This window comes from Biomphalaria glabrata, chromosome 12 (genome assembly GCF_947242115.1).
Source record: "Biomphalaria glabrata chromosome 12, xgBioGlab47.1, whole genome shotgun sequence".
Lineage (NCBI taxonomy): Eukaryota > Metazoa > Mollusca > Gastropoda > Planorbidae > Biomphalaria > Biomphalaria glabrata.
The window spans coordinates 2,130,290-2,152,203 of record NC_074722.1 but is presented as its reverse complement, the minus strand read 5'-3'; the positions used below and the strand labels follow the sequence as shown (position 1 = coordinate 2,152,203).

The window sequence follows — 21,914 nt, the reverse complement described above, 5'->3', positions numbered from 1 at the left end:
CAGATGTTCAGTAGACTCGAGAACCTCTTGCGGAGAGTATTTATAATAAGGGGGAGTGTCCTTACCGATCAATTTGTACGTCAAAGCCAGGTGTTGGTGTATTAACTTTGCAACTTGGTTATGGCGACCTAGGTAGGCTGATTCTGATAGGGCTGGACATCCTGCCATAATGTGTTCAATAGACTCGCCCACATTTCCACATTTTCGGCATTTGTCGACAACATTGAGTTTCAGGATATGCTTCTCGTAATTTTTTGTCCTGATTACTCTGTCCTGTATTGCTGTGACAAAGCCTTCTGTTTCAGGGTAGAGATGTCCTGCTTTGAGCCATGTTAAGGAAGCAGCCTTGTCGATGTTGTCCCCATGTAATGAAGCCGGAAATTTTCCGTGGAGTTAGATTTTTCTTCCCATTGGCGAATCTCATGCCCTACGTCGTCCAAACCGATATTGACATCAGCATTGTGTAGGTTCAGAGGGGTTGCATCGGAGTCGTATTTCCGTAGGAAGGAAACTAATTTGTTGCTGGAGGCGAGCAGTTTTGATCGTATTTTTAAAACTTGCATCTTACATAATTTGAAGATGTTCTGCAATCCACGACCCTCATCCTTCCTGGGCAGGTATAACCTTATGGTGGAGGACTTGGGGTGTAGACATCGAAACTTGGTTAGTAATTTTCTAGTGAGTCTGTCAATGTCATGTAGGTCGGTGTCAGTCCATTTGATCACACCGAACGTGTAAAGGAGCACAGGGACGGCCCAGCTGTTAATTGCAGTGATGAGATTACTGCCGGACAGTTTGGTGTTGAGGATTTTATTAACTCTTTGCCTATATTTGCCAAGAAAGTCCTCTTTTAATTTCTTATGGTTTATCTTGGCATTCTGGTTTATTCCAAGATATTTATAAATAGAGGCGGAGTTCAATTCCTCGATGCCTTCAAATTCAATGTTGGTGTTCGTTGCCTTGCCCTTTTTAATGCTTATGATGCCACACTTGTCCAGGCCAAAAGACATACAGATATCGTCACTAAAGCATTTTACCGTTTTGATTAAGGTGTGTAATTTTTGCTCGGTTTCTGCATATAGCTTTAGATCATCCATGTATAATAAGTGGGACACACATTTTGTACATTTAGTGTCAACCCTAAAACCGTTTGTAGAGTCTTGGAGTAATGTAGATAGAGGATTAATCGCTAGGCAGAACCAGAGTGGAGATAGTGAGTCACCCTGGTATATACCTCTTCTTATGTGCACAGAACCTAGTTTATCACGATTTAGGTGCAGGTTTATCTTCCAATTATCCATACAGACTTTCAATAGTTGTTTTATTCTTGGGTTGATTCTATGGATGTCCAGGGTTTTTAATAGCCAATCATGCGGAACTGAATCGAAAGCTTTTTTGTAGTCGATGTAACACATGTGTAAATTTCTCTTTCTTCTATTAGCTTGATGCAATATAATACCATCTATAGTTAGCTGTACTTTACAGCCCATCGACTCTTCAATGCAACCTTGTTGTTCATCTGCTAGTAGCTTATGGGCAGAACAAAATTTATACATTTTACTTTTTAAAAGTGAAGTTAATAGTTTATACACCACTGACAGACAAGTGATAGGGCGATAGTTTGATGGTTGGTTCGGATCCCCTTTTTTGGGGAGGAGAGATGTTCTCCCTTCAGTGAGTTCTAACAGCATTGAAGACGGTTCTGATATTAGCTCGTTAAAACTTGATGTTAGTGGTGCATGTACGGCTGTAAGTTTTTTCAGCCAAAAGTTGTGTATATTGTCCGGTCCAGGAGCAGTCCAGTTGTGGGTTTTTGAAATAGCTGCGGAGACTTCCTCAGCTGTGAAATCCTCATCAGGCATTTCTGGTATTAGGTTGTTTTTAGTTTGGATTTCCTCGATCCAGTCAGCCTGCACATTGTAATGTAGCGGGTCGGACCAAAGCGCCGCCCAGTAGTCGGTAAAGGAGCCGTGTTTAGTGCTATCAATGGTTTGAATTTTGTCAGCACCATTATCAGCTAGTTTACGGAAGAACTGTTTTCTCATGTGCTGAAATAAAGCGTTATGCTCCTTTCTTTTGGTGGTTTCGTTGTAGCGCTTTAACCTAGCTCCCTTTAGTTTAGCTTTCTGTCTCAGAGTATCTTTCAAACATAAGAGTCGTGCGTGGCTATCACAGTCCGTCAATTTGATTCCAGTTGTTCTTAGTATTGTCTTCATTTTGTTAAGTATTTTCGCGGAATGGTTGTTTCCCAGATATTGTCCAATTGTATCCATTTGGCTCCTCAGTTGATTTATATTGTCTTCAAGGCGCCTTTTCCATGCTGGCACATGTTGTTTTGGTCTTTGATTAATTGGGCCTAGCTCGAAGGTCTTTTGCCCAGAGAGCTCCGTGACAGCCACAGCGGCGCAGTATATAGCGAGGTGTGTCTCAAACAAGTTTCTTGGTGTTTCAAAATGGTTGGCTAAGACTTTATTTATTTCATTAATATATGTGTTTGTCTCTTTCTTGACGTTTAGCTTGGGGATACGAGGCCTAGAGTTAAGATTGGTGTTTTTATAACGGTCTAAAAGATTAGAAAATTTTGAGTGTAGCTCATTGCTTATTGCCGATGTTGGGTCATTCTCTTGTTGGTTGGGTGTTCTACTAATGTCTTCGTTGGTCGGCTGTGTGGGCGTGTCGTTTATATCTGAGATGAGCTCTTGTATATGAAGCTCATGACCTACTTCCCTTCTTATCACGTCATTATTATTATTATTATTATTATTATTATTATTATTATTATTATTATTATTATGTCAGAAACGAACAAGTATTCATTCTCTGGCGCTGCCAGGTTCGAGTTTCGTTAAAGAGCAACAAAAACAAAATTTAATAAACTACTCAGAAAGACACAAAGGTAAAGGCACATTCCTCGTCCCATATGCTAGGACAAACTGGTACAAATGCTCCTTCTTCCCTAGTGCTATTAGAGCATGGAATGCATTGCCTGAGCTAGCCAGGAAAACCAGTGACTTGGAAGAATTTAAGTCATCGGTTAATATGTATGACTAAATGCATGACGCGTAGGACGTAATCATCTTTTTTTTTTGAAGTAACGTCTGTATTTTATAAGATAAGATAAGATAAGTTGATTGTGTTGCCAATTCTGTCATATTGGCTGTTTTATTTGACCCTTATTAAAGTACCAGATTATTTGGAGCCTTGTTGTCAAGTTCTTGATGTGTTGTGTTGTGTTTAGCAGTGTTTACAGAACGCCTGAGTAGGAGAGAGAATCGTAACAATATTATATAAGATAAGAGAAGAGAAACACAATTCATCGTAGTCCCTTAAACAGTTTCCACTAAGGAATTTTCTGGTGATGTGGCAGGTCTGCAGCAGTACCGCCCTCTGATTATTATAAAAGCTTTTAAACACAATGGTTTGTGTAATACGGTTTTAACTTAAAGGAAGGGGCAGCTGGAACACAGGAAGTGGAAGAGTGAGAAAGGGAGAGAGAGAGAGAGAGAGAGAGAGAGAGAAAAGAAGGTGGAGAGTTGGGCAATGCAGAGTTCAGTTTTGGTGAATAAATTATTCCGGCGCGTGCTTTCTAAGCAGTTCGTTAATTAATGAGTTCGAATTTTTCTCAGGCTTTGAGGCCCACATAAGGGGCTTCTCTTGGATTTTTTTTTTGTTTTTTTGTTTTTTTAATCCCTTGAAGTTCCATATTTAGTGATGTGAACAATTTAAGTAAATTGATGTAAGCTCTGACGTAATACACGACCTTGACCCTGCCAACTTCTGCTCTAGCCCCTCCCTAAACAAATATCACTTTTATGTCTAATATTTTTTAATTAGGTAAACTTATACATTTGAATACAAGAAAAAAATTTACTTAAAAGCAGTGCTCCAGCTTTGTTTGTCCAAAAACCAATATATTTTTATGAATGCGTGTTCCGGAAATGATGTAATAGTCTATAAATAGTTTATAAATCAAGAGGCGGGGCTTAAATCATGTGGAGGAAGTATGCTGGGATGAAGAGAAAAGAAACTGCAGACGTGAAAGGCGTAGTCCTTGAATTTATATGTATTTTCATTTGACATCGTCTAACATCTCGCCAAACCTTGTTCTCAGGGAGATCTGATTCATTCATTTGGCCTCTTTCAGTCATAGAACGACTATGGGTCATCTCAGAGCACACTTGTGGCTGTGGAGCCCTATTTTGGAGAGACACTCCCGTCCACAGATAGCGCAGGTTAAGGTGGCTTTTGCTTCGGTGGTAGAGGAGCTGGCCGTTTTTCGGATTGTACGTTTTTCTTCCTGAGCTGAGACCCATGCACTTTCACTGTCCATAGCTTTCTTGGTCACTGTCGCTCTCCATCTGTTGCGGTCTAGAGCTATGTCTTCCCAATTGTCAGTTTTGATGTTCACTAATTTGAGGTCACGTTTTATTACATCTATGTAACGGAGGTGGGGGCGACCAGTTTTTCTTGTGCCAGTCGCGAGTTGTCCATATAGAATGACTTTCGGGATGCGCTTGTCCTCCATGCGGCGAACATGTCCAAGCTGGCTTGATTCATTACGCTTGTAGTTACATGGTAGATCTCTATTTGTAAACGAGTGCTTGAAGTAGTCACACTATTCTGAAGTTTACCGTATCAGAAACCTCTTTAGTAGCAAACATGCTACTGGGCAGTGGCCAACACGGAACTGGCCTAGGGCTGTCTGTTCCTGACGCTTAAGCTGCCACCATGCACCCTTTCGGTCTGGTCTAATCCGCCTCCATAGGTCAAGCCCCTTGTCCCAAGCATGGCTGACCTTACCCCACTGCGACCTATGCGGTCGCAGTGGGCCCCGCACGTTTATAGGTCCCGCGCTACTTTGAAATCTCCTGAAAACTCATGAAAATCTCCAGGAAAAATAGACAAAATCGTCGTTTTGGGTTGTCATTCAATATTGAAAATTGTAATAATAGGACTGTCACGGATGAATGTGTGTACGTATAATCTATTTTTACATTCTGCGCGAATGACCGGAAGTGTGTTTTGTTGTCAGAGGTTTGTCAGAGAGAGTCCAGCTTGTGTGTGATATGCAGTAAAGCTGATGAAAGTTTATGTGTTTGATCTAGTGGTTTCATTGTATTATTTCGTTAACTAGAACTGAACCAGGGACACCTAGAGACGTATCGTATCGAGTTATAATTATAAATAGAATAGGAAATCTGTGACAAGGGCGAATTTTAACCTAGAGGTTTAATTACTTTTTTTTTACTATAAGAATCATTGGCATATAAATATAGATTTAAATCTATCTCGATCTCTTTAAAGGAATGAAAGCGATATTTTTTTTTAATCGAGTTTTTGAAATTAGTAAAGAAGAAATTATTTTCTAATACAAAATTTTAATTTTCACTTATTATCCTTATCCCTACACCGACTGGGCCCCGCGCGATCCGCAACTGTTAGGGCCGGCCCTGGTCCGAAGTATGGCCGCTATTGTACTAAAGTTTTACCAGACGTCCGTCCCAGTGAGTACCGCCTGATCGTGAGGTATGCACTCCAAGGTTCGAACTCTGGCCACCGCCATCTCTCTCCCTCCATCGGTATGTTTCATTCAGGATGAAAAAAAACCATCTTCAATATAATCTTATAATTGTGGGAAGCGTGGTCGAGAGTCTAAGTACGCTTGAACTTGGCTTGTCTTAGCTACCTATGTAGGTGGTTCGAGGTTCGAGCAGAGTTGTGTTTTCTGTGCGCCTAAAGGCAGCACGGAAAACCTTCTCCCAGATACCCCCGCCCCCACTGGTCCACAAATGAGATTGGACCATACCGCTCTGAGCATGCTATAAGCATGGAAGTAGTGCTCTATAAAAGCTATAATAATAATTATTATAATCTTCAATATAATCTTCAATATAATCTTTAATATAATCTTCAATGTAATCTTCAATATAATCTTCAATATAATCTTCAATATAATCTTCAATGTAATCTTCAATATAATCTTCAATATAATCTTCAAAATAATCTTCAATATAATCTTCAATATAATCTTCAATATAATCTTCAATATAATCTTCAATTCTGAAGGTCGAACAAACATGGGCATGCTTTTTTGAAGCCGCTTTCTCGCCCTCCTGACATTGGCTTATACTCCTTATAGTGTGAATAAATGTCCCTCTTTCATTCTATGGCGTATATCGATGCCATGTAATCCAGTCATGTAATCGAATTTCATACTTTCTTCTGGTTTAACACAAAAACTTACTCATAACTGACTTAACGGCAACGTATTCGATTCCGAAGATTAAGAATGAGTACGTGTACGATATCTAAAGAAATGGGGTGCTGATTACTGAATACATTTCAGTTGTTTGACCAGAACTGCAAATTTAAAATGTTTTGCATAGACAGACAGATGACTACAGTTTTTTTTATACCACTTTCTTCCCGAACAGTTCTTTACCTATATCTATGGCTGTCTATATACATCTTTTTTCTCTGAACTCGTGTAGGACAACTTGTGTTTTATGCAGACAATTATAAACCATTTTTTAAAGTGTTTCATTAAGCTCAAAATGACTGTGCATTAACCTTTTTTGTTGCAGTGTATAATTACTGCAAATAATTATTTAAATCCTAAAATATAAAAATCAGAAATGTTTATTAATGTCGCGCATGGACCAGTTGAATGTCTTGCACTTTTGGAGAACCATTAAAGTGTTTGGGTATCGTGTTCTTGGCTATGCTTTGTGAAATATTTTCTAAATACAGTAACGAATAAAAAAAGGTTAAAAATATCTCCATTTCTCTCATACGAAATTTGTTAATGACACTACTGATCTGTTATTGATTATTGGTCGAGTCTCGGTCATTGTTGTTGATGCTTTTGAAATGTACGCTCGCATGGGATGTAATGTGTGAGTTTATGTAACAAAAAAAAACTGTATTCATCTTCTTTTACATTACTTCATCAGGTCGTTTTGAAAACAGTTGTGGACTATGCGGCTAAGGGCATTAATCGCTTGGTTTCTCAAGAAACACTGTCTCAAATCCCGATAGCAGGGCCGGCCTTAGGGATAGGCAAACTAGGCAGCCGCCTAGGGCCTCCGATTGGAGGATGCCTCGAACAGGACTCATAGAATCGTCCACGAAACACATTCGTGCTAATGGCGCTTATGAAATCTGTACGAATATTTTTAAGAACCTTACGCTGATTGGACGCTCCGGAAAGTGCGCTGTATGAATGCAAATTATTTGTTGATTTAGATATAAATAAGGGAAGGCTTTTAATTCATTTGCGTATATTAATTATTTATTTTTATTGTTCATTCGTGGTCAACCAATTCGCTTCGCCTGCGGCCTCCAATTACCTTACGCCGGCACTGCCGATAGAATAGGGACTCTTTTTTTAAAAAAAAAGTAGTTACTGGGGGTGGGGGGCGGTGGATGAGATTTTAAGAACTTGGCTGGCGAACCTGAGGTCCCTGGTTCGAATCTCAGTGAAGACTTTGATTTTGAATTGTGCGATTCTTAGGGCGTCAACCCAACTCTAAAAGGTAGGCTACCTGACTTTAGTTGCGGAAAAGTAAAGGCTGTTGGTCGTTGTGCTGGTCACATGACACCCTCGTTAACCGTGGGCCAAAGAAATAGATGACCTTAACATCATCTGCTCCATAGCAGGATCTGAAAGGGGAGATTTTTTTTTTTTTTTTACTGTTAGTAAACCAAGTAGGTCTCGTGAAGACCAACTATTTCAACCGTTTGTTATAACCAAAGCGTACTAGGAAGTTGCGTTGCTTGCACACACAGCCCCCCAAAACATCGGTTACTTGAGTTGCAATTCGATATCATCATCATCATCATCTTTCCTTTGAGTTCCTCGTGGAACATAGGCCCTCAGTAAAAAAACACGCCACTCTCTATGGTCTCTTGCTAGTTTTTTAATGGCTTCCCAGCTCTTCCCTGTCCTCTCGGCTTCTTCTAGTACACTGCGTCGCCACGTTCTTTTTGGTCTTCCTCTACGTCTTGTTCCCTGGGGGGTTCCACTCTAAGGCCTGCCTAGCTCTGTTGCTGGTATCTTTTCTAAGGGTGTGACCAATCCATCTCCACTTCCTCTCTAAGATCTGCACCTCTATATTTTTCTGTCCTCTCGTCTCCCACATCCTCTTGCTTAATATAGACGGTTCACTTCTCAGACACTGGGTAAATCTTCATTGTATAGCTGCACGTTTTGTTGGAATGTAACTTGCTAAATGTAGGCGACCTTTTTCTATGAATAGAATAGCTTTTAAACTATGGCTAAGCTTACTGGCAGATTAGTAAAGTGCTAGGCTCCTGACTCGAGGATGTTAGGCTCAAATCCCAGAATTTTTATTTTAGTTTGGTACTAGATGTTCGCAGCCGTCTTGATTATGTACCTTCTATTTGTTTAAATGTTCTGTTGACCTGCCATTTCTTCTATTGGCTTTTAGGGGAAATAAAAATAGCTGGTCGTTATGTAGGCTACCCAATATCATAGTTAGCTATTAGCCACCTGACATCCTCATTAGCCATTGGCCACCTGACATCATAGTTAGCCATTGGCCGACCGACATCATAGTTAGCCATTGGCCACCTGACATCATAGTTGGCCATTGGTCGCCTCATTAGCCATTGGCCACCTGACATCATAGTTAGCCATTGGCCACCTGACATCATAGTTAGCCATTGGCCACCTGACATCATAGTTAGCCATTGGCCACCTGACATCATAGTTAGCCATTGGCCACCTGACATCATAGTTAGCCATTGGCCGCCCGACATCATAGTAAGCCATTGGCCACCTGACATCATAGTTGACCATTGGCCGACCGACATCATAGTTGACCATTAGCCGCCCTACATCATAGCTAGCCATTGGCCAACCGACATCATAATTAGCCATTGTAGTGCCTAACATCGATAGCCTTAGGACCTAGTAAGCATCGATCCCCCAAATAATCGAGCATGGTAATGATATGAATGCATTTTGCAATTTCCCGAATCTAATGTCCTTCAATTTTACTTTTCAAAATGTGAAATAATTAGATTTGATTAGTCTTTACATTAACAAAACCTAATAGATTCATTAGATAATTAAGAACTTTAAAAATATATTCCATTTGTACAGTTCTGCAGAAAGAATATCCCAGAAAGCACTATTCTAATACGTCATAGCAGCCGTAGCAGACGTTCAAAGATAATCGGCATGAGTAATTACCCTTGTAATGTCGTTCAGTAAAGGAAAAAGGCCAGATTTTCTTCGTCAAGTAAGGCGAATCTATGAATGCGCCGTAAGCTTCGCTTCGACTGATTTCATATCCTAGAATGTGACAATCTCACCAAGTGACAAACTGGCAAACTTTTACTTTTTTTTTTTTTTTTTCATCCCAAAATGGGATAGGTTGCTATGCAACAATATAAATTGAATACACTGTTTTAGTTCTAGTTACCTACCCTCCTGGTTTCCGAGATGTTGAAACGAAAAAAATGAAACGCTTTAAAGAGCATCTAAAATGAATAACACTTTATTAAGGCTGAAGCCCAAGTCAGAGATAAATTGATAATCTATCCAGCAGATTTTATTCAGTCCAAAAAAAAAATCAGATTAGTTAAACCAAAAATAAAACCATTTTTTCCAAACTAAGTAAATTTTGATTTGCATGTTATTAGTGATGATATAACAGTTTGTTTGAATAAAAGTTAGTCCTTCCGGACGAACAAACTGACCAAGGATACTTAGTATTGGTAAACCGCAGAACAAAACCCACCCCTTTTGCCATAGGTGTGGACAGAGAGCCCTTCACATTCAGAAGAAAACATACCCTAAGTCCTCGCTTAAGGCATTACAATTGGTCAAAGAAAGCTCAAATGTGAGAAACTACAGGCACATGCAGGATGAGACATCTCAAAGTTGTATTTGGACGATTTAGAAAAGGTTTCCGTAAATGCACTGTCCGCTATGTGGTGGGGGGTTACTGCCCCTGCTTCTTCAGCTGTTGCTACTAAATAAATAAAGGAATTTAAATAAGTATTTAAAAAGAAGAAGAAGAAGAAGAAGAATAAATGTATTTATTAAGCGCTGTTAACAAACAAAATGTAGGCTCTAGGCGCTGTAGTAACATGAACGTTGTATCATCTGCGTAAGTTTTTAATGTAACAACAGATATTGGGCCCTGAATATTACTACCTATAATTGAACTGTCTACTCTAATAGATTTTTTAAAAAATTATAGCTTTTATATAGCGCTACTTTCATGCTTATGGCATGCTCAGAGCGCTTTGGTCCAAACTCATTTGTGGACCGGTGGGGGGGATGGGGTATCTAGGAGTTGGTTTTCCGTGCTGCCTTTAGGCGCTCAGTAAACACAACTCTGCCCGAGTCGGGTGTCGAACCTCGAGCCCCCTTCTAGGTAGCCAAGACAAGCCAAGTTCAAGCGCACTTGGCCTCTTGACCACGCTTCCCACATTTCATTCCAGATTTCAGTAGAGGTTCCAAACAAAGCGTATAAGAAAATAGTGTCAAATGGCATCCCTGCCGTACTGTCCCTTTCAAAGAAATACTCGAACTAAGGGAGCGATTCATTAACTAGTTACCTGTTTATCCCGTGTAAACTAGCCTAATAAAACCCCCCAGTAAATTTGAATCAATTGTACTCTTGTCCAACACCTGGGACACAAAAGAATGGTCAACTCGGACGAAAGCCTTTTCTTGGTCAATGGTCAGAAGGGCAGCATTTATCTTTTTATCTTTGCTAAAACTGATGAAATCTCTCATTTCAAGATCTGTCAGAATAACAGCAGTATTGATCTTGTAGAACTCATGGTAGTGTGGCGCTGGGCTTTTGGCTTTGATAGTAACAAATAATTTCAAGTCTTTATGGCACTGCTTGTCGTCCTCAGTATTGAGTATAACAATGTTAATGTAACCAAATTTTCGGGGAACAAACGGCAGGTGGACTTCACAGTATTTTGATTAAATTTTGTTTTGTATTTGAAGATTGTGGTTCAGTGTTTTATGTATTGAGTCTTCTGTCCTGAAGGCTTTCTAAATTTAGTGATTTTACTAAAGGTGTTACTCTAGTCAAATATGAATATTCGTTTGTTATGAATCTTACTGCTCTATTTTGTGTCTGTTTCAGTTTCTTAATGTTTTCTTGAAATGAGGGGTCACAAACGGAGGATGCATATTCTATTATTGGCCTAATCATGGTTAAATAACATTTTAGTTTTATGTTCTTTTTTGATTTATAGAAATTCAAGTTTCAACTTGATTGGAGAAGTGGGACAAATAGCCTGAAAAGGATTCCACCCAGACAGACGGACAAACGTAGTGAGTTACTACTAGTGAGTTGTACTATAAACTAAGATGGACACATTCTGACGATATCTTATATAATACAGAAGTTACTTCAAAAAAGAAGATGATTACGTCCTACGCGTCATGCATTTAGTATTACATATTAACCAATGACCTAAATTCTGCCAAGTCACTGGTTTTCCTGGCTAGCTCAGGCAACCCATTCCATGCTCTAATGGCACCAGGGAAGAAGGAGTATTTGTACAAATTTGTCCTAGCTTTATAGACATACCTGTCCACTAACAGTCTAAGCCCTAGTTATATAGACAGACCTGTCCACTAACATTTCTAAGGATATGTTTCGCGTCTTATCTTACAGAAACGTAACGGGTCTTACAGAGAGATTAGTGTCAAACATGTTTCAGAAACTTTTTTTTTTACAAACTAATTTATTTTTCAAACTGACCATGTGTGAATAAGGTAATAATGACCCCCAGAATTCATTTGACTTCATTTCACCTGTTTTCTTGGCTTTGAAGCCTGGAGGTGTGTCGTCCAGTCGAGCCCATAACTGCCACTGGTCATTAACACAGTCCACTGTGTGGCGCCGGCATATATTCACACACACACACACACACACAAACACACACTCTAAATGGCCTTAAGGGTAAATTGGTATCAATCCATGACAGAAGAGATACCAAAAACGGGGTAGATTAGCTATCGATCGGTGCAGGCGTCCAATTCACTTGTACGGTGTGTTGATCTCATGAGTTCAGGCCCCTGTTGTTTGTTCCATTTGTCTCCACTAACGCTCATTGAAGCTAAAGTGAGATCTATTTAATGTGCAGTATTCACATGTTCAGGTACATTTATAAGGTCAACGGCATTCTAAGACTGGCTTTTGTCTTATTCGCAAAATGACTTTGAAAATTTCCATACGGACAATAAAGATTATTATTATTATTATTAAAAAGACTTTAAAATGTTCAGAGGGCCTTAGAAAAGCCCTTTTTTAAACTTTTGGACGCTTTCTCCTTTAAGGTAGCGCGATGTCCTGATACAACTGGAATATAGTTGGCAGAGGCACCCCCTTTTTTCAGCACGACGCTTCACCCTTAGGAGATGCGTTTCATTGTCTGAGAATGCCCTGGCGTAAAACGTTTGAGTAACACAAAAAAAAGGAGAACTTTTCTTCCAAACTACCAACACTATAGAGCAGGGGTTCCCAACCTGTGGGTCGCGACCCCTTTGTGAGTCGAATTTGCCAGGGGTCGCCTAAGACCATCGAAAAAAATGAATTGTTTTTGTCCATTCTTCTATTGCTGTGTGTGTATGCGGTTGGGGGGGGGGGTCGCGGCAGAGTGGGCGGGGGGGGGGGTGTAAAAAGGGGTCGCCGAGCCTAAAAGGTTGAGAACCGCTGCTATAGAGAGAGATAGACTGTAGCTCTAGCGATACCAACTTAAATATCTGTTACGTTTTTAGCTACCGGATAATGTTGTAATGATTTAACCCATACACTGCTAACTGAGATATACTTAATAAATAACGATAGGTGTTTTGACTGAAAACTAGGCCATGTTTGTTAATCGACATTGACACGCTGTGACTAACACAGTGGATTGCAACCAGCACGGGGAATTGCATCAGAAATCGCGAGAGTCGAAGTCTCCGACAGATCAAAAATAGCATACGGGGTTGTTTAAAAAAACAGATATACAAAGCGAATCGAAATAAAGTATTTGTGTGACAATATTTGGTCATAAAAAGGTATTTTTTCAAAACACAATTAAAAAAAATAATTGAAAACCTTGTTTGTCTTGGAGGCCTGTACGTTGTCTGACAACTTAAAGGACCCTTTATAAAGTTGCTAGCTATGTGTTTGAGCGTAAACCTGGGCCAGCCGGGAAGACCAGTGACTTGGCAGAATTTAAGTCAAAGGTTAAAATGCATGACTAGATGCATGACGCGTAGGACGTAACCATCTTCTTGTTTTAAGCAACGTCTGTATTAGATAAGATAAGATAAGATTAATAAAACAATCCCGAATCTCTTCTTCAGATCAAACTCTGATCTATTTTTTTTTTTATAAAACCTGAATCACTGACTGCCTGGTTGTGTGGTAGGGGATCCTGAGTCATCACGAGGGTCTAAAGTTCAAGTCCTGCCCACTTCCATCCTTTGTCGTCCGGCAGGAGGTCTGAACTAATCTTCGTTATTGAAAGTATGTCCGTCAGTAGAAAACAAAAACTAACTGGTTAACTTGACGTTTCACTGGTTAATTTAACATTTCACTGGTAAATTTGATATTTCACTGGTAAATTTGATATTTCACTGGTAAATTTGATATTTCACTGGTAAATTTGATATTTCACTTTATAAAAGCATGTTGTCTTCATTATACGAAATTCAAAACAATTTCATCGAAAATCCATTTTTCCTAAACTTTGTCCAAGATGGACATAAACTCAGCTCATGTGCAAACTTTTAGTAAGGAAGAGTTATCATTCCATTATCCATAGACATCACTAAATATAGACTGGCCGAAGGAAGTAACTTCATGTAACTTGAAAACACGTATTTCTATTGTATTCGGATTTCCGAATTCTGAAAAGTTGCACGATCTTCAGTGACACTTCAGTCTTCGAGATTAAACAAAGCTACACTGCTGTATAATAAAGTACACAAAATGGACCTCATTCACCAATCGTAAATAAACACATTTAGCCACGTCATAATATTGATAAAACAATGAAAAATACGTATCACGTGACAGCCTTTATGGGTTCCATAAGTTTGTAGAGAAGATATATAGAACCACGTGGTTAAATGTTGTTTGTTTACGATTGGTGAATGAGGTCAATTGCAAGTCACACATTTTCGTTTCATACAACTCTTATATCGGCCAGTCTGTATTTATTTATGTCCATGAATCTATCTCAAATAAAAATAACTTTCTAGATTAAGGTTGAGCCGATCAATTCCGTTGTATGTGGCTAGGGTCAAGTCGTCAGCTTATAATTCCTTGTCTTAGTCGTGGACGTCTCATGTAAACGTCAAATAACGTCTTAAAAGGCAGTTGATACTAACACATAGATAAAGGCACATTCCTCATCCCACATGCTAGGACAAATTTGTACAAATACTCCGTCTTCCCTAGTGCTATTAGAGCATGGAATGGGTTGACTGAGCTAGCCAGGAAAACCGGTGACTTGGCAGAATTTAAGTCATTGGTTAATATGCATGACTGAATGCATGACGCGTAGGACGTAATCATCTTCTTTTTTTGAAGTAACGTCTGTATTATATAAGATAAGATAAGTGATCTGTCCACAATCCCATACTTATAAAAGCGCGCTTTAAAATAATATTTTTCTCTATTTGACATGTGGCGTGTGCAACAGGGGCGCTGTTTAAAAAATCAGACCCTCATTCCAAACATAAAAGCCCCTTTATTATAAAATCTTCATTAAGTCTTGATGACGTAATGTTAGACAGAGTTAAGCGCCCTTTGATCATCTGTAAGAAAGAGAATCGAGCCAGAAGGAAAGTATTTTAACACATCGGCTATTCCCAAGACAATACTCGATGTTTTCAAAATTGATTATCGGGCTCTACCCAGGGAGCACAAAAGACCGCGTCGAAGGACCGAAAAGGGGGAAAAATAAAAATCCGTTAAACAAGAACTCGTGGCGGGCGATGAGAATTGAATCATGCGTGACGGGAGGTTATTTATTTATTACTTTTCCGCGGCCTGTGTTGGCAGTTGGCACATAAGGTGGGTCTATTATTATCAATTACACATGTCTATCGACAGCAGTGTTTACGTCAAGCTGGGCCATTATATGAATTATAGAACTAGGGTGTTGTCACTTTGTAGACCTGGGGTGGACAGTCAGTCACACCAGCGGTTAGACATGGCAAGTACCAGAATGGCTCCGTGGTCGTTTGGTATGCGCATAAAACCGTCGCCTTGATGGTCTCGAGTTTGAATACTGCCCGCTATCATCCGCTGCCACCTCCTGCCATCCAGCAGGTCTTGTAAAATGATCTTCAGTTTTGAAGGAAAGGCTGAAACGTATAAGACTAGAAGAGCCATTTTCAATGCTATTACAAAGCTTATATCAACTCTATCTGTTTGTCTGGTAAAAAGTGTGTACACGTTATTTCTCCCACACCCATTCTCGGATCAAATTGAACTATTTTTTCTTGACATAGACAAGACACGAATCAATTTTTTAAAGTAACCAATTAGACAATTAATTACTGGTAATTCATTATTTTGTTTAAAAAATGTTTTTAAAATGGTTTACATGTTTCGGATGTTCCTTCAGAGTTGAAGACAGTTTACTTCCTAGTCCAAACCTCCCGCAGGACGACGGGGGATGGGAGCGGGCAGGGTTTAAACCCGGGACCATCGATAAATCCAAACGACAGTACAGCGCGCAAACCGTACCACCAAGCAACAAAGGATACTAATACTTCAGTATTCAAAGATAAAAATGTGTTGGGTTTAGTCCTTTTAAATGATAACATAAAAAAATAACAATAATAACGCTATTTCTCCGATCAAGTTGATACTTTAGACAATTATTTATTGTACCTAACAAAACATGAATCAATACACAAAATACTCAAACAGTCAATTTATCATTGATGGATGACCTTTACATCATCTGCCCCATAGATCACAAGGTCTGAAAGGGGAACTGTACTATTTTCTTTACAACTCTGCCACGGAATAGATTTTGGCGGAATCAGTTGTCCAGATGACGTTTCTCAATAAGATGACATGCCATTCAAAAGACATGACATTTAGATGACATAACCTTTGTTAAATGTATTTTCCTCAAAACTGATGACATGTGTAGACGTCGAAAAAAGAACTTGAACCGACCACCGGAAGACAACGGTTAAGTCTGCGTGGACTGTGGCAAAATATGTAGGTCACAGCTAGGACTGCGTAGCCTCTAAAATCCTCCTTAATCTTCAGACTTGAAGACGAGCCGTACTATTTTTATCATGTATTTTACTGTTACACCAAATGATTCGAAGTCCTACTAGGGCAGTTAACCTCCGCTCGTTTGCATAGTATAATTACTATATAAGTACAGTTTTATAGTATACTTTTTTTTTTATTTCTTAAACTTCTCTTCCGGTGGGACGGAATCGACCCTCGGGTCATCGGCAGCGCTCCCAGTCAGTAATTAAAGTGTTACTATTGTATCGGTCCCATTGCCATCACGTTTGACATCAGGCCCTCGGGCAGAAATCGCGGAAGATTGATACTACTAGCTTGTACTGACATGTAACATAAACTGCAAACCTTCTCTCCCCCCCCCCTCCCTTTTTGGAAACAGACGAACTATCACGTGACAGACGGACGTATACAGATTGTTAAGCGAGAATTGTTTTCATTTTGTACTGAACCAAAAAGGTTTGTAGGGCGGATGAGGGGGAAGGGGGCGGATGGGAGGGGGGGATAGAGGAGATTGAGTGTTAACTAGATGACTCTCTGTAGTTAAACCCAGAGAGTGAGTGCTAACTAGATGACTCTCTGAAGTTAAACCCAGAGTTTGGTTAATGCAGTTTCAACCTAAATAGTTGCCGCTCTCACAGCCAATTAAAATTGTCTTTGATTTCATGGAAGTAAAAAAAAAAGGAAATGTCGCTTCTGTATTCTATAGGGCTTGCCATGTCTCGGGCACTAGACGTCCAGATGGGTTTGATCTAACACCCTCATCGGGGGGGGGGGGGGTTGGCCGCCCTCGCCGCATGTAAAAACTAGATTGATTGCATTTAAAAGAGATTCTCTTATTTTTGATATAAATAAATAGATCTAGAAAAGAATTTTTTTAAAACCATATTTAACGAAGTTTTCCAGTTACGATAAATAAACTATATTTATATCATTATACTGCTTCGTAAGTCGCCATACAGGAGCAAAGGTGAACAGCTGGCGCCTAAACCAGTAAGCTTCGGGACAGGAGGGGCACGTTGGCCATGGCTGGCTACCTAAATATGGAGCAGGAGGTGCACGTTGACCATGGCTGGCTACCTAAATATGGAGCAGGAGGTGCACGTTGGCCATGGCTGGCTACCTAAATATGGAGCAGGAGGTGCACGTTGGCCATGGCTGGCTACCTAAATACCGGAGGATTTCCAGCTACCCGTCGCCTCAGCGTGGCCCTCCGGTGGAAACATCCAGAGGTGGATCTGGACAGGCTAAGAACGAGTAGCGAACCAGGCCTTCTAGCAGGTCTCCCTGGGTGAGCTTTTGTTTTTTTTTATCTCACTCGGGGTGGGGATGGAACAAGTAACCTGCAACCCAGTCCAAAAAGTCCGCCACGCCGTTCCACAAAGGGGGTCGTCATCAGTTCCGGATTGCTGGATTGGCGGCCCTTGCACGGAATAGTGGCGGTTACAGTATAGGAATATGAGACAAGCTCCCCGCAGTTAGCGCTGTCCCTGACACTTATAGCGGGTGACTTAAGATTCGGGGATGGTGCGCTGTGTACACGGCACGGCCCGGTTTTACCAGTCAGTCAACCATTATGGCCGCCTACCGTTGGGTGCCCTCAGACAGGACAGGGGTGAAGAACCCCATGTCCAGGCCTGGTGGTTGGATAAAAGCCTTTCTAACCATCAACGGGATAATGGCGCCTCCGGCGCCGATTCCCTACTGGACTTCATCGAAGACTACCTAAATATGGAGCAGGAGGTGCACGTTGGCCATGGCTGGCTACCTAAATATGGAGCAGGAGGTGCACGTTGGCCATGGCTGGCTACCTAAATATGGAGCAGGAGGTGCACGTTGGCCATGGCTGGCTACCTAAATATGGAGCAGGAGGGGCACGTTGGCCATGGCTGGCTACCCAAATATGGAGCAGGAGGGGCACGTTGGCCATGGCTGGCTACCCAAATATGGAGCAGGAGGGGCACGTTGGCCATGGCTGGCTACCCAAATATGGAGCAGGAGGTGCACGTTGGCCATGGCTGGCTACCCAAATATGGAGCAGGAGGTGCACGTTGGCCATGGCTGGCTACCCAAATATGGAGCAGGAGGTGCACGTTGGCCATGGCTGGCTACCCAAATATGGAGCAGGAGGTGCACGTTGGCCATGGCTGGCTACCCAAATATGGAGCAGGAGGTGCACGTTGGCTATGGCTGGCTACCCAAATATGGAGCAGGAGGGGCACGTTGGCCATGGCTGGCTACCCAAATATGGAGCAGGAGGTGCACGTTGGCCATGGCTGGCTACCCAAATATGGAGCAGGAGGTGCACGTTGGTCATGGCTGGCTACCCAAATATGGAGCAGGAGGTGCACGTTGGCCATGGCTGGCTACCCAAATATGGAGCAGGAGGTGCACGTTGGCCATGGCTGGCTACCCAAATATGGAGAAGGAAAACTCTGAATTCAAACTTCTTCTGCTTTGCGGCTATACCCAAACATGGGAAAGGCGTCAAAAAGCCAACTATGAAAGAAATATGTCAGGAGCAGAGGACCCCTTGGCGGCTTGCAGGACACAGTGCCATAAAAGCAGTTGATTAAATATTCCCAATCGCGCCAATGTATTACTGTTCACCTTCACCTATCCCTTAGTCCAGCGGTTCTCAACCTTTTAAGCTCGGCGACCCCTTTTTACACACACATACAGCAATAGAAGAGTAGACAATAACAATGCACATTTTTCGATGGTCTTAGGCGACCCCTGGCAAATCGTCAATCGACCCCCCAAAGGGGTCGCGACCCACAGGTTGAGAACCCCTGCCTTAGTCTGTTGGACCGGTGGGCACCACACAGGATCTGTCAACCGCCTTTCTCCATTCCTCTCTATCCTTCGCCTTGGATAGAATTTCATTCACTGACAGGCCTGGCCATTCTTTGATGTTGTCTTCCTATTGCTTTCTCTGTCTTCCTCTTCTTCTTCCTGGTACTGTTCCCTGAAGGAAGGTCTTTGCAATCCCTGAGGACCTTGTCATGGGGCCATAGAGTTTGAGTTCACGTTTTTTGACAATAGTTAGCAGGTCTTCGTGGGGCCCAATTGCTGTACTAATCATGTTTCTAATCTCTTTATTCGTAATGCGGTCTAAGTATAACTCTAGATCTACTACAAATTAATTACACGATGGAATCAAAATAATTGACGCAATTTCTTTTCTTCTTATCTTATCTTATATAATACAGACGTTACTTCAAAAAAGAAGATGGTTACGTCCTACGCGTCATGCATTTAGTCATGCATATCCACCAATGATCTAAATTCTGCTAAGTCACTGGTTTCCCTGGCTAGCTCAGGCAACCCATTCCATGCTCTAATAGCACTAGGGAAGAAGGAGTATTTGTACAAATTTGTCCTAGCATGTGGGACGAGGAATGTGCCTTTATCTTTGTGTCTTTCAGAGTATTTTATTAAATTTTGTTTTTATATTTGAAGATTTTGGTTCAGTGTTTTATGTATAATTGCTACTTTACTTTTGAGTCTTCTGTCCTGAAGGCTTTCTAAATTTAGTGATTTTACTAAAGGTGTTACTCTAGTCAAATGTGAATATTCGTTTGTTATGAATCTCACTGCTCTATTTTGTGTCTGTTCCAGTTTCTTAATATAAGGAGTGTCTATATTTGTTTTAAATTTGACTTATATCGTGTAAGTATTATAAATAATGCTTTTGATGTTTTTATGGTTTGACTGTAGTGGATTAACCCTTTCTCTCCGTAATTATTTACCACATTCTGGTGGAATCAAAGTTGATATTGTCAGTTAGGAGAGAAAGAGTTAAATGTTTGATATACGCGAAATGTCGCTGATGTACTAATACAACAGAGACTACTAAGGGATGTTTTGGTCTCGCTATTCAGAGTGATGGAGTGGAGAACTCTCTGTTGCTGTCACTGTTTCTCTCGTGGGAGAGTTTTTTTGAATCGAGCCGCCCCCCTGCCTCCATGCACGGGCTGCAGTAAACATGATAGCGCCTCGGGACTGGATGTCAGGGTCCACGATTCGATACTTAACTTACTCGGGGAATTTATAGTGTGCGATGATTTTAAACGAGGACGAACTTTTGTGGGCTTTTGAAAGTGGGCTTCTGAAAGTGGGCTTCTGAAAGTGGGCTTCTGAAAGTGAGCCTCTAAACGTAAGTTCCTGAATGTGGCCCTATGGATATGGGATTCTGTCAAATGCAGGCTTTTGACTTACGTGGGTTTCTGTCTAATGTGGGCTTCTGTAAAATGTGTGATGAGATTCTGTCTAATGTGGGCTTTTGACTAATGTGAGACTTTGTCTATTGTGGGCTTTCTACTAATGTGGGCTTCTAATTTGGGACTCTGTTTAAAGTGGGCTTTCGACTAATGTGGACTTCCGTCTAATGTGAGTTTTCGGTTAATGTGAACCTCTGTATAATGTGGGCCTCTGTCTATTCTGGGCTTTTGACTCATGTGGGATTCTGTTAAATTTGGACTAATGTCAGCTTCAATCTAATTCGGGCTTCTGTCTAATGTAAACTTTCAATATGGGCTTTCAACTAATGTGGGCTTTAGACTAAAAAGATTCAACAGCCGCACATTGACGCACAAACATCCAATAACACTTTATATTCACTCAGTATTTGAGGAGTCTTTCTGTCATTCAGAAAGTTCTGTCTGTTCATTTGAGTCTATAACATTCTAGAGATGGGATCAATCCTGTATAATCAACATTTAAGGATAGCACGGCGTTACGGCCGGACATGGCCGAAGTCTGGGTTTCACTGGACAATCAGCGGAATAGGTTTCGATTGCTCTATGACAGAGGTCTAGACCCATAAATTGACTAAAATATTTACCCGTGAGCCTCCCCTCTATCTGTTGGGTTTTTTATTGAGTTTTTTTTTCTTCGTTCCGCTGCATTGTTCAGGGCTATATTAAATAGCGGAAACAAATGGGTATTTCTATTGACACGGAGCTGGGTTTGTATTGTGTGCTTGTTGACACTGGGTTATTAAATACTTAAAGCTGTCGGGTCTGTCCTCTGGCCATTGAAGTGGTTCTCAAACCTTGCAGAATCGGAGCCAGGCGCTTACTTTCCGTTATTTGGAGATCATCTTAAGAATTGTTGGTTGTTGGGAGTTGAGTGAAAGTGTTGTTAACAAAGTTGCAAGTCTGTTATTCGTCTCTATCTTATTCCGTTCCAAGTTTTTGAATGTACTGTCGCGTCACTATAATCAATATAATCAATCATACCCAAATTCTACGCGTCTAAGTATTGAGTCATTACAGTATCAACTTTTGTACTTGTTTGATTATATAGAGTATGGAGATGATGTAAAGGTCATCTGTTTCTACGGCCGAGGGTAAACGAGGGTGTCGTGTGACCAGCACAACGATCAAACGCCGTCATTTCCCCCAACTAATGTCAGCTAACTATCAAGAGTTGGTGGGTTGGGGGGGGGGTCACTCAGGGGTGTCCTAAAATTTCCTAAAATTTCAAAAAATTCAATTCACAGCCTTTACCGAGATTCGAACCACGTACAACTCGGTTTGTAAGTTAAGCGCTTAACCACCCAGCCACCATGCACTCTTTCACAATTATTACAATAAATTCAGATACTGGAAAGCTTCTGTACACAAAGTCAGCTAC

The 21,914-nt window shown here is 40.9% G+C and overlaps 1 protein-coding gene across 4 annotated transcripts in view; it reads left to right on the top strand.

Moving 5' to 3' along the window:
• The window catches only part of LOC106079466 (nitric oxide synthase-like), a 229,719-nt gene that overhangs the window by 48,511 nt on the left and 159,294 nt on the right, over positions 1-21,914 (top strand). Inside the window, exon 2 of one of the 4 annotated variants that reach the window (XM_056005596.1) lies at positions 11,251-11,329. The exons of the other annotated variants lie outside the window; for them this stretch is intronic. The gene's annotated coding sequence lies outside the window, so the exon portion shown is untranslated. The remainder of the gene's footprint in view (positions 1-11,250; positions 11,330-21,914) is intronic. 4 annotated transcript variants of the gene reach the window in all.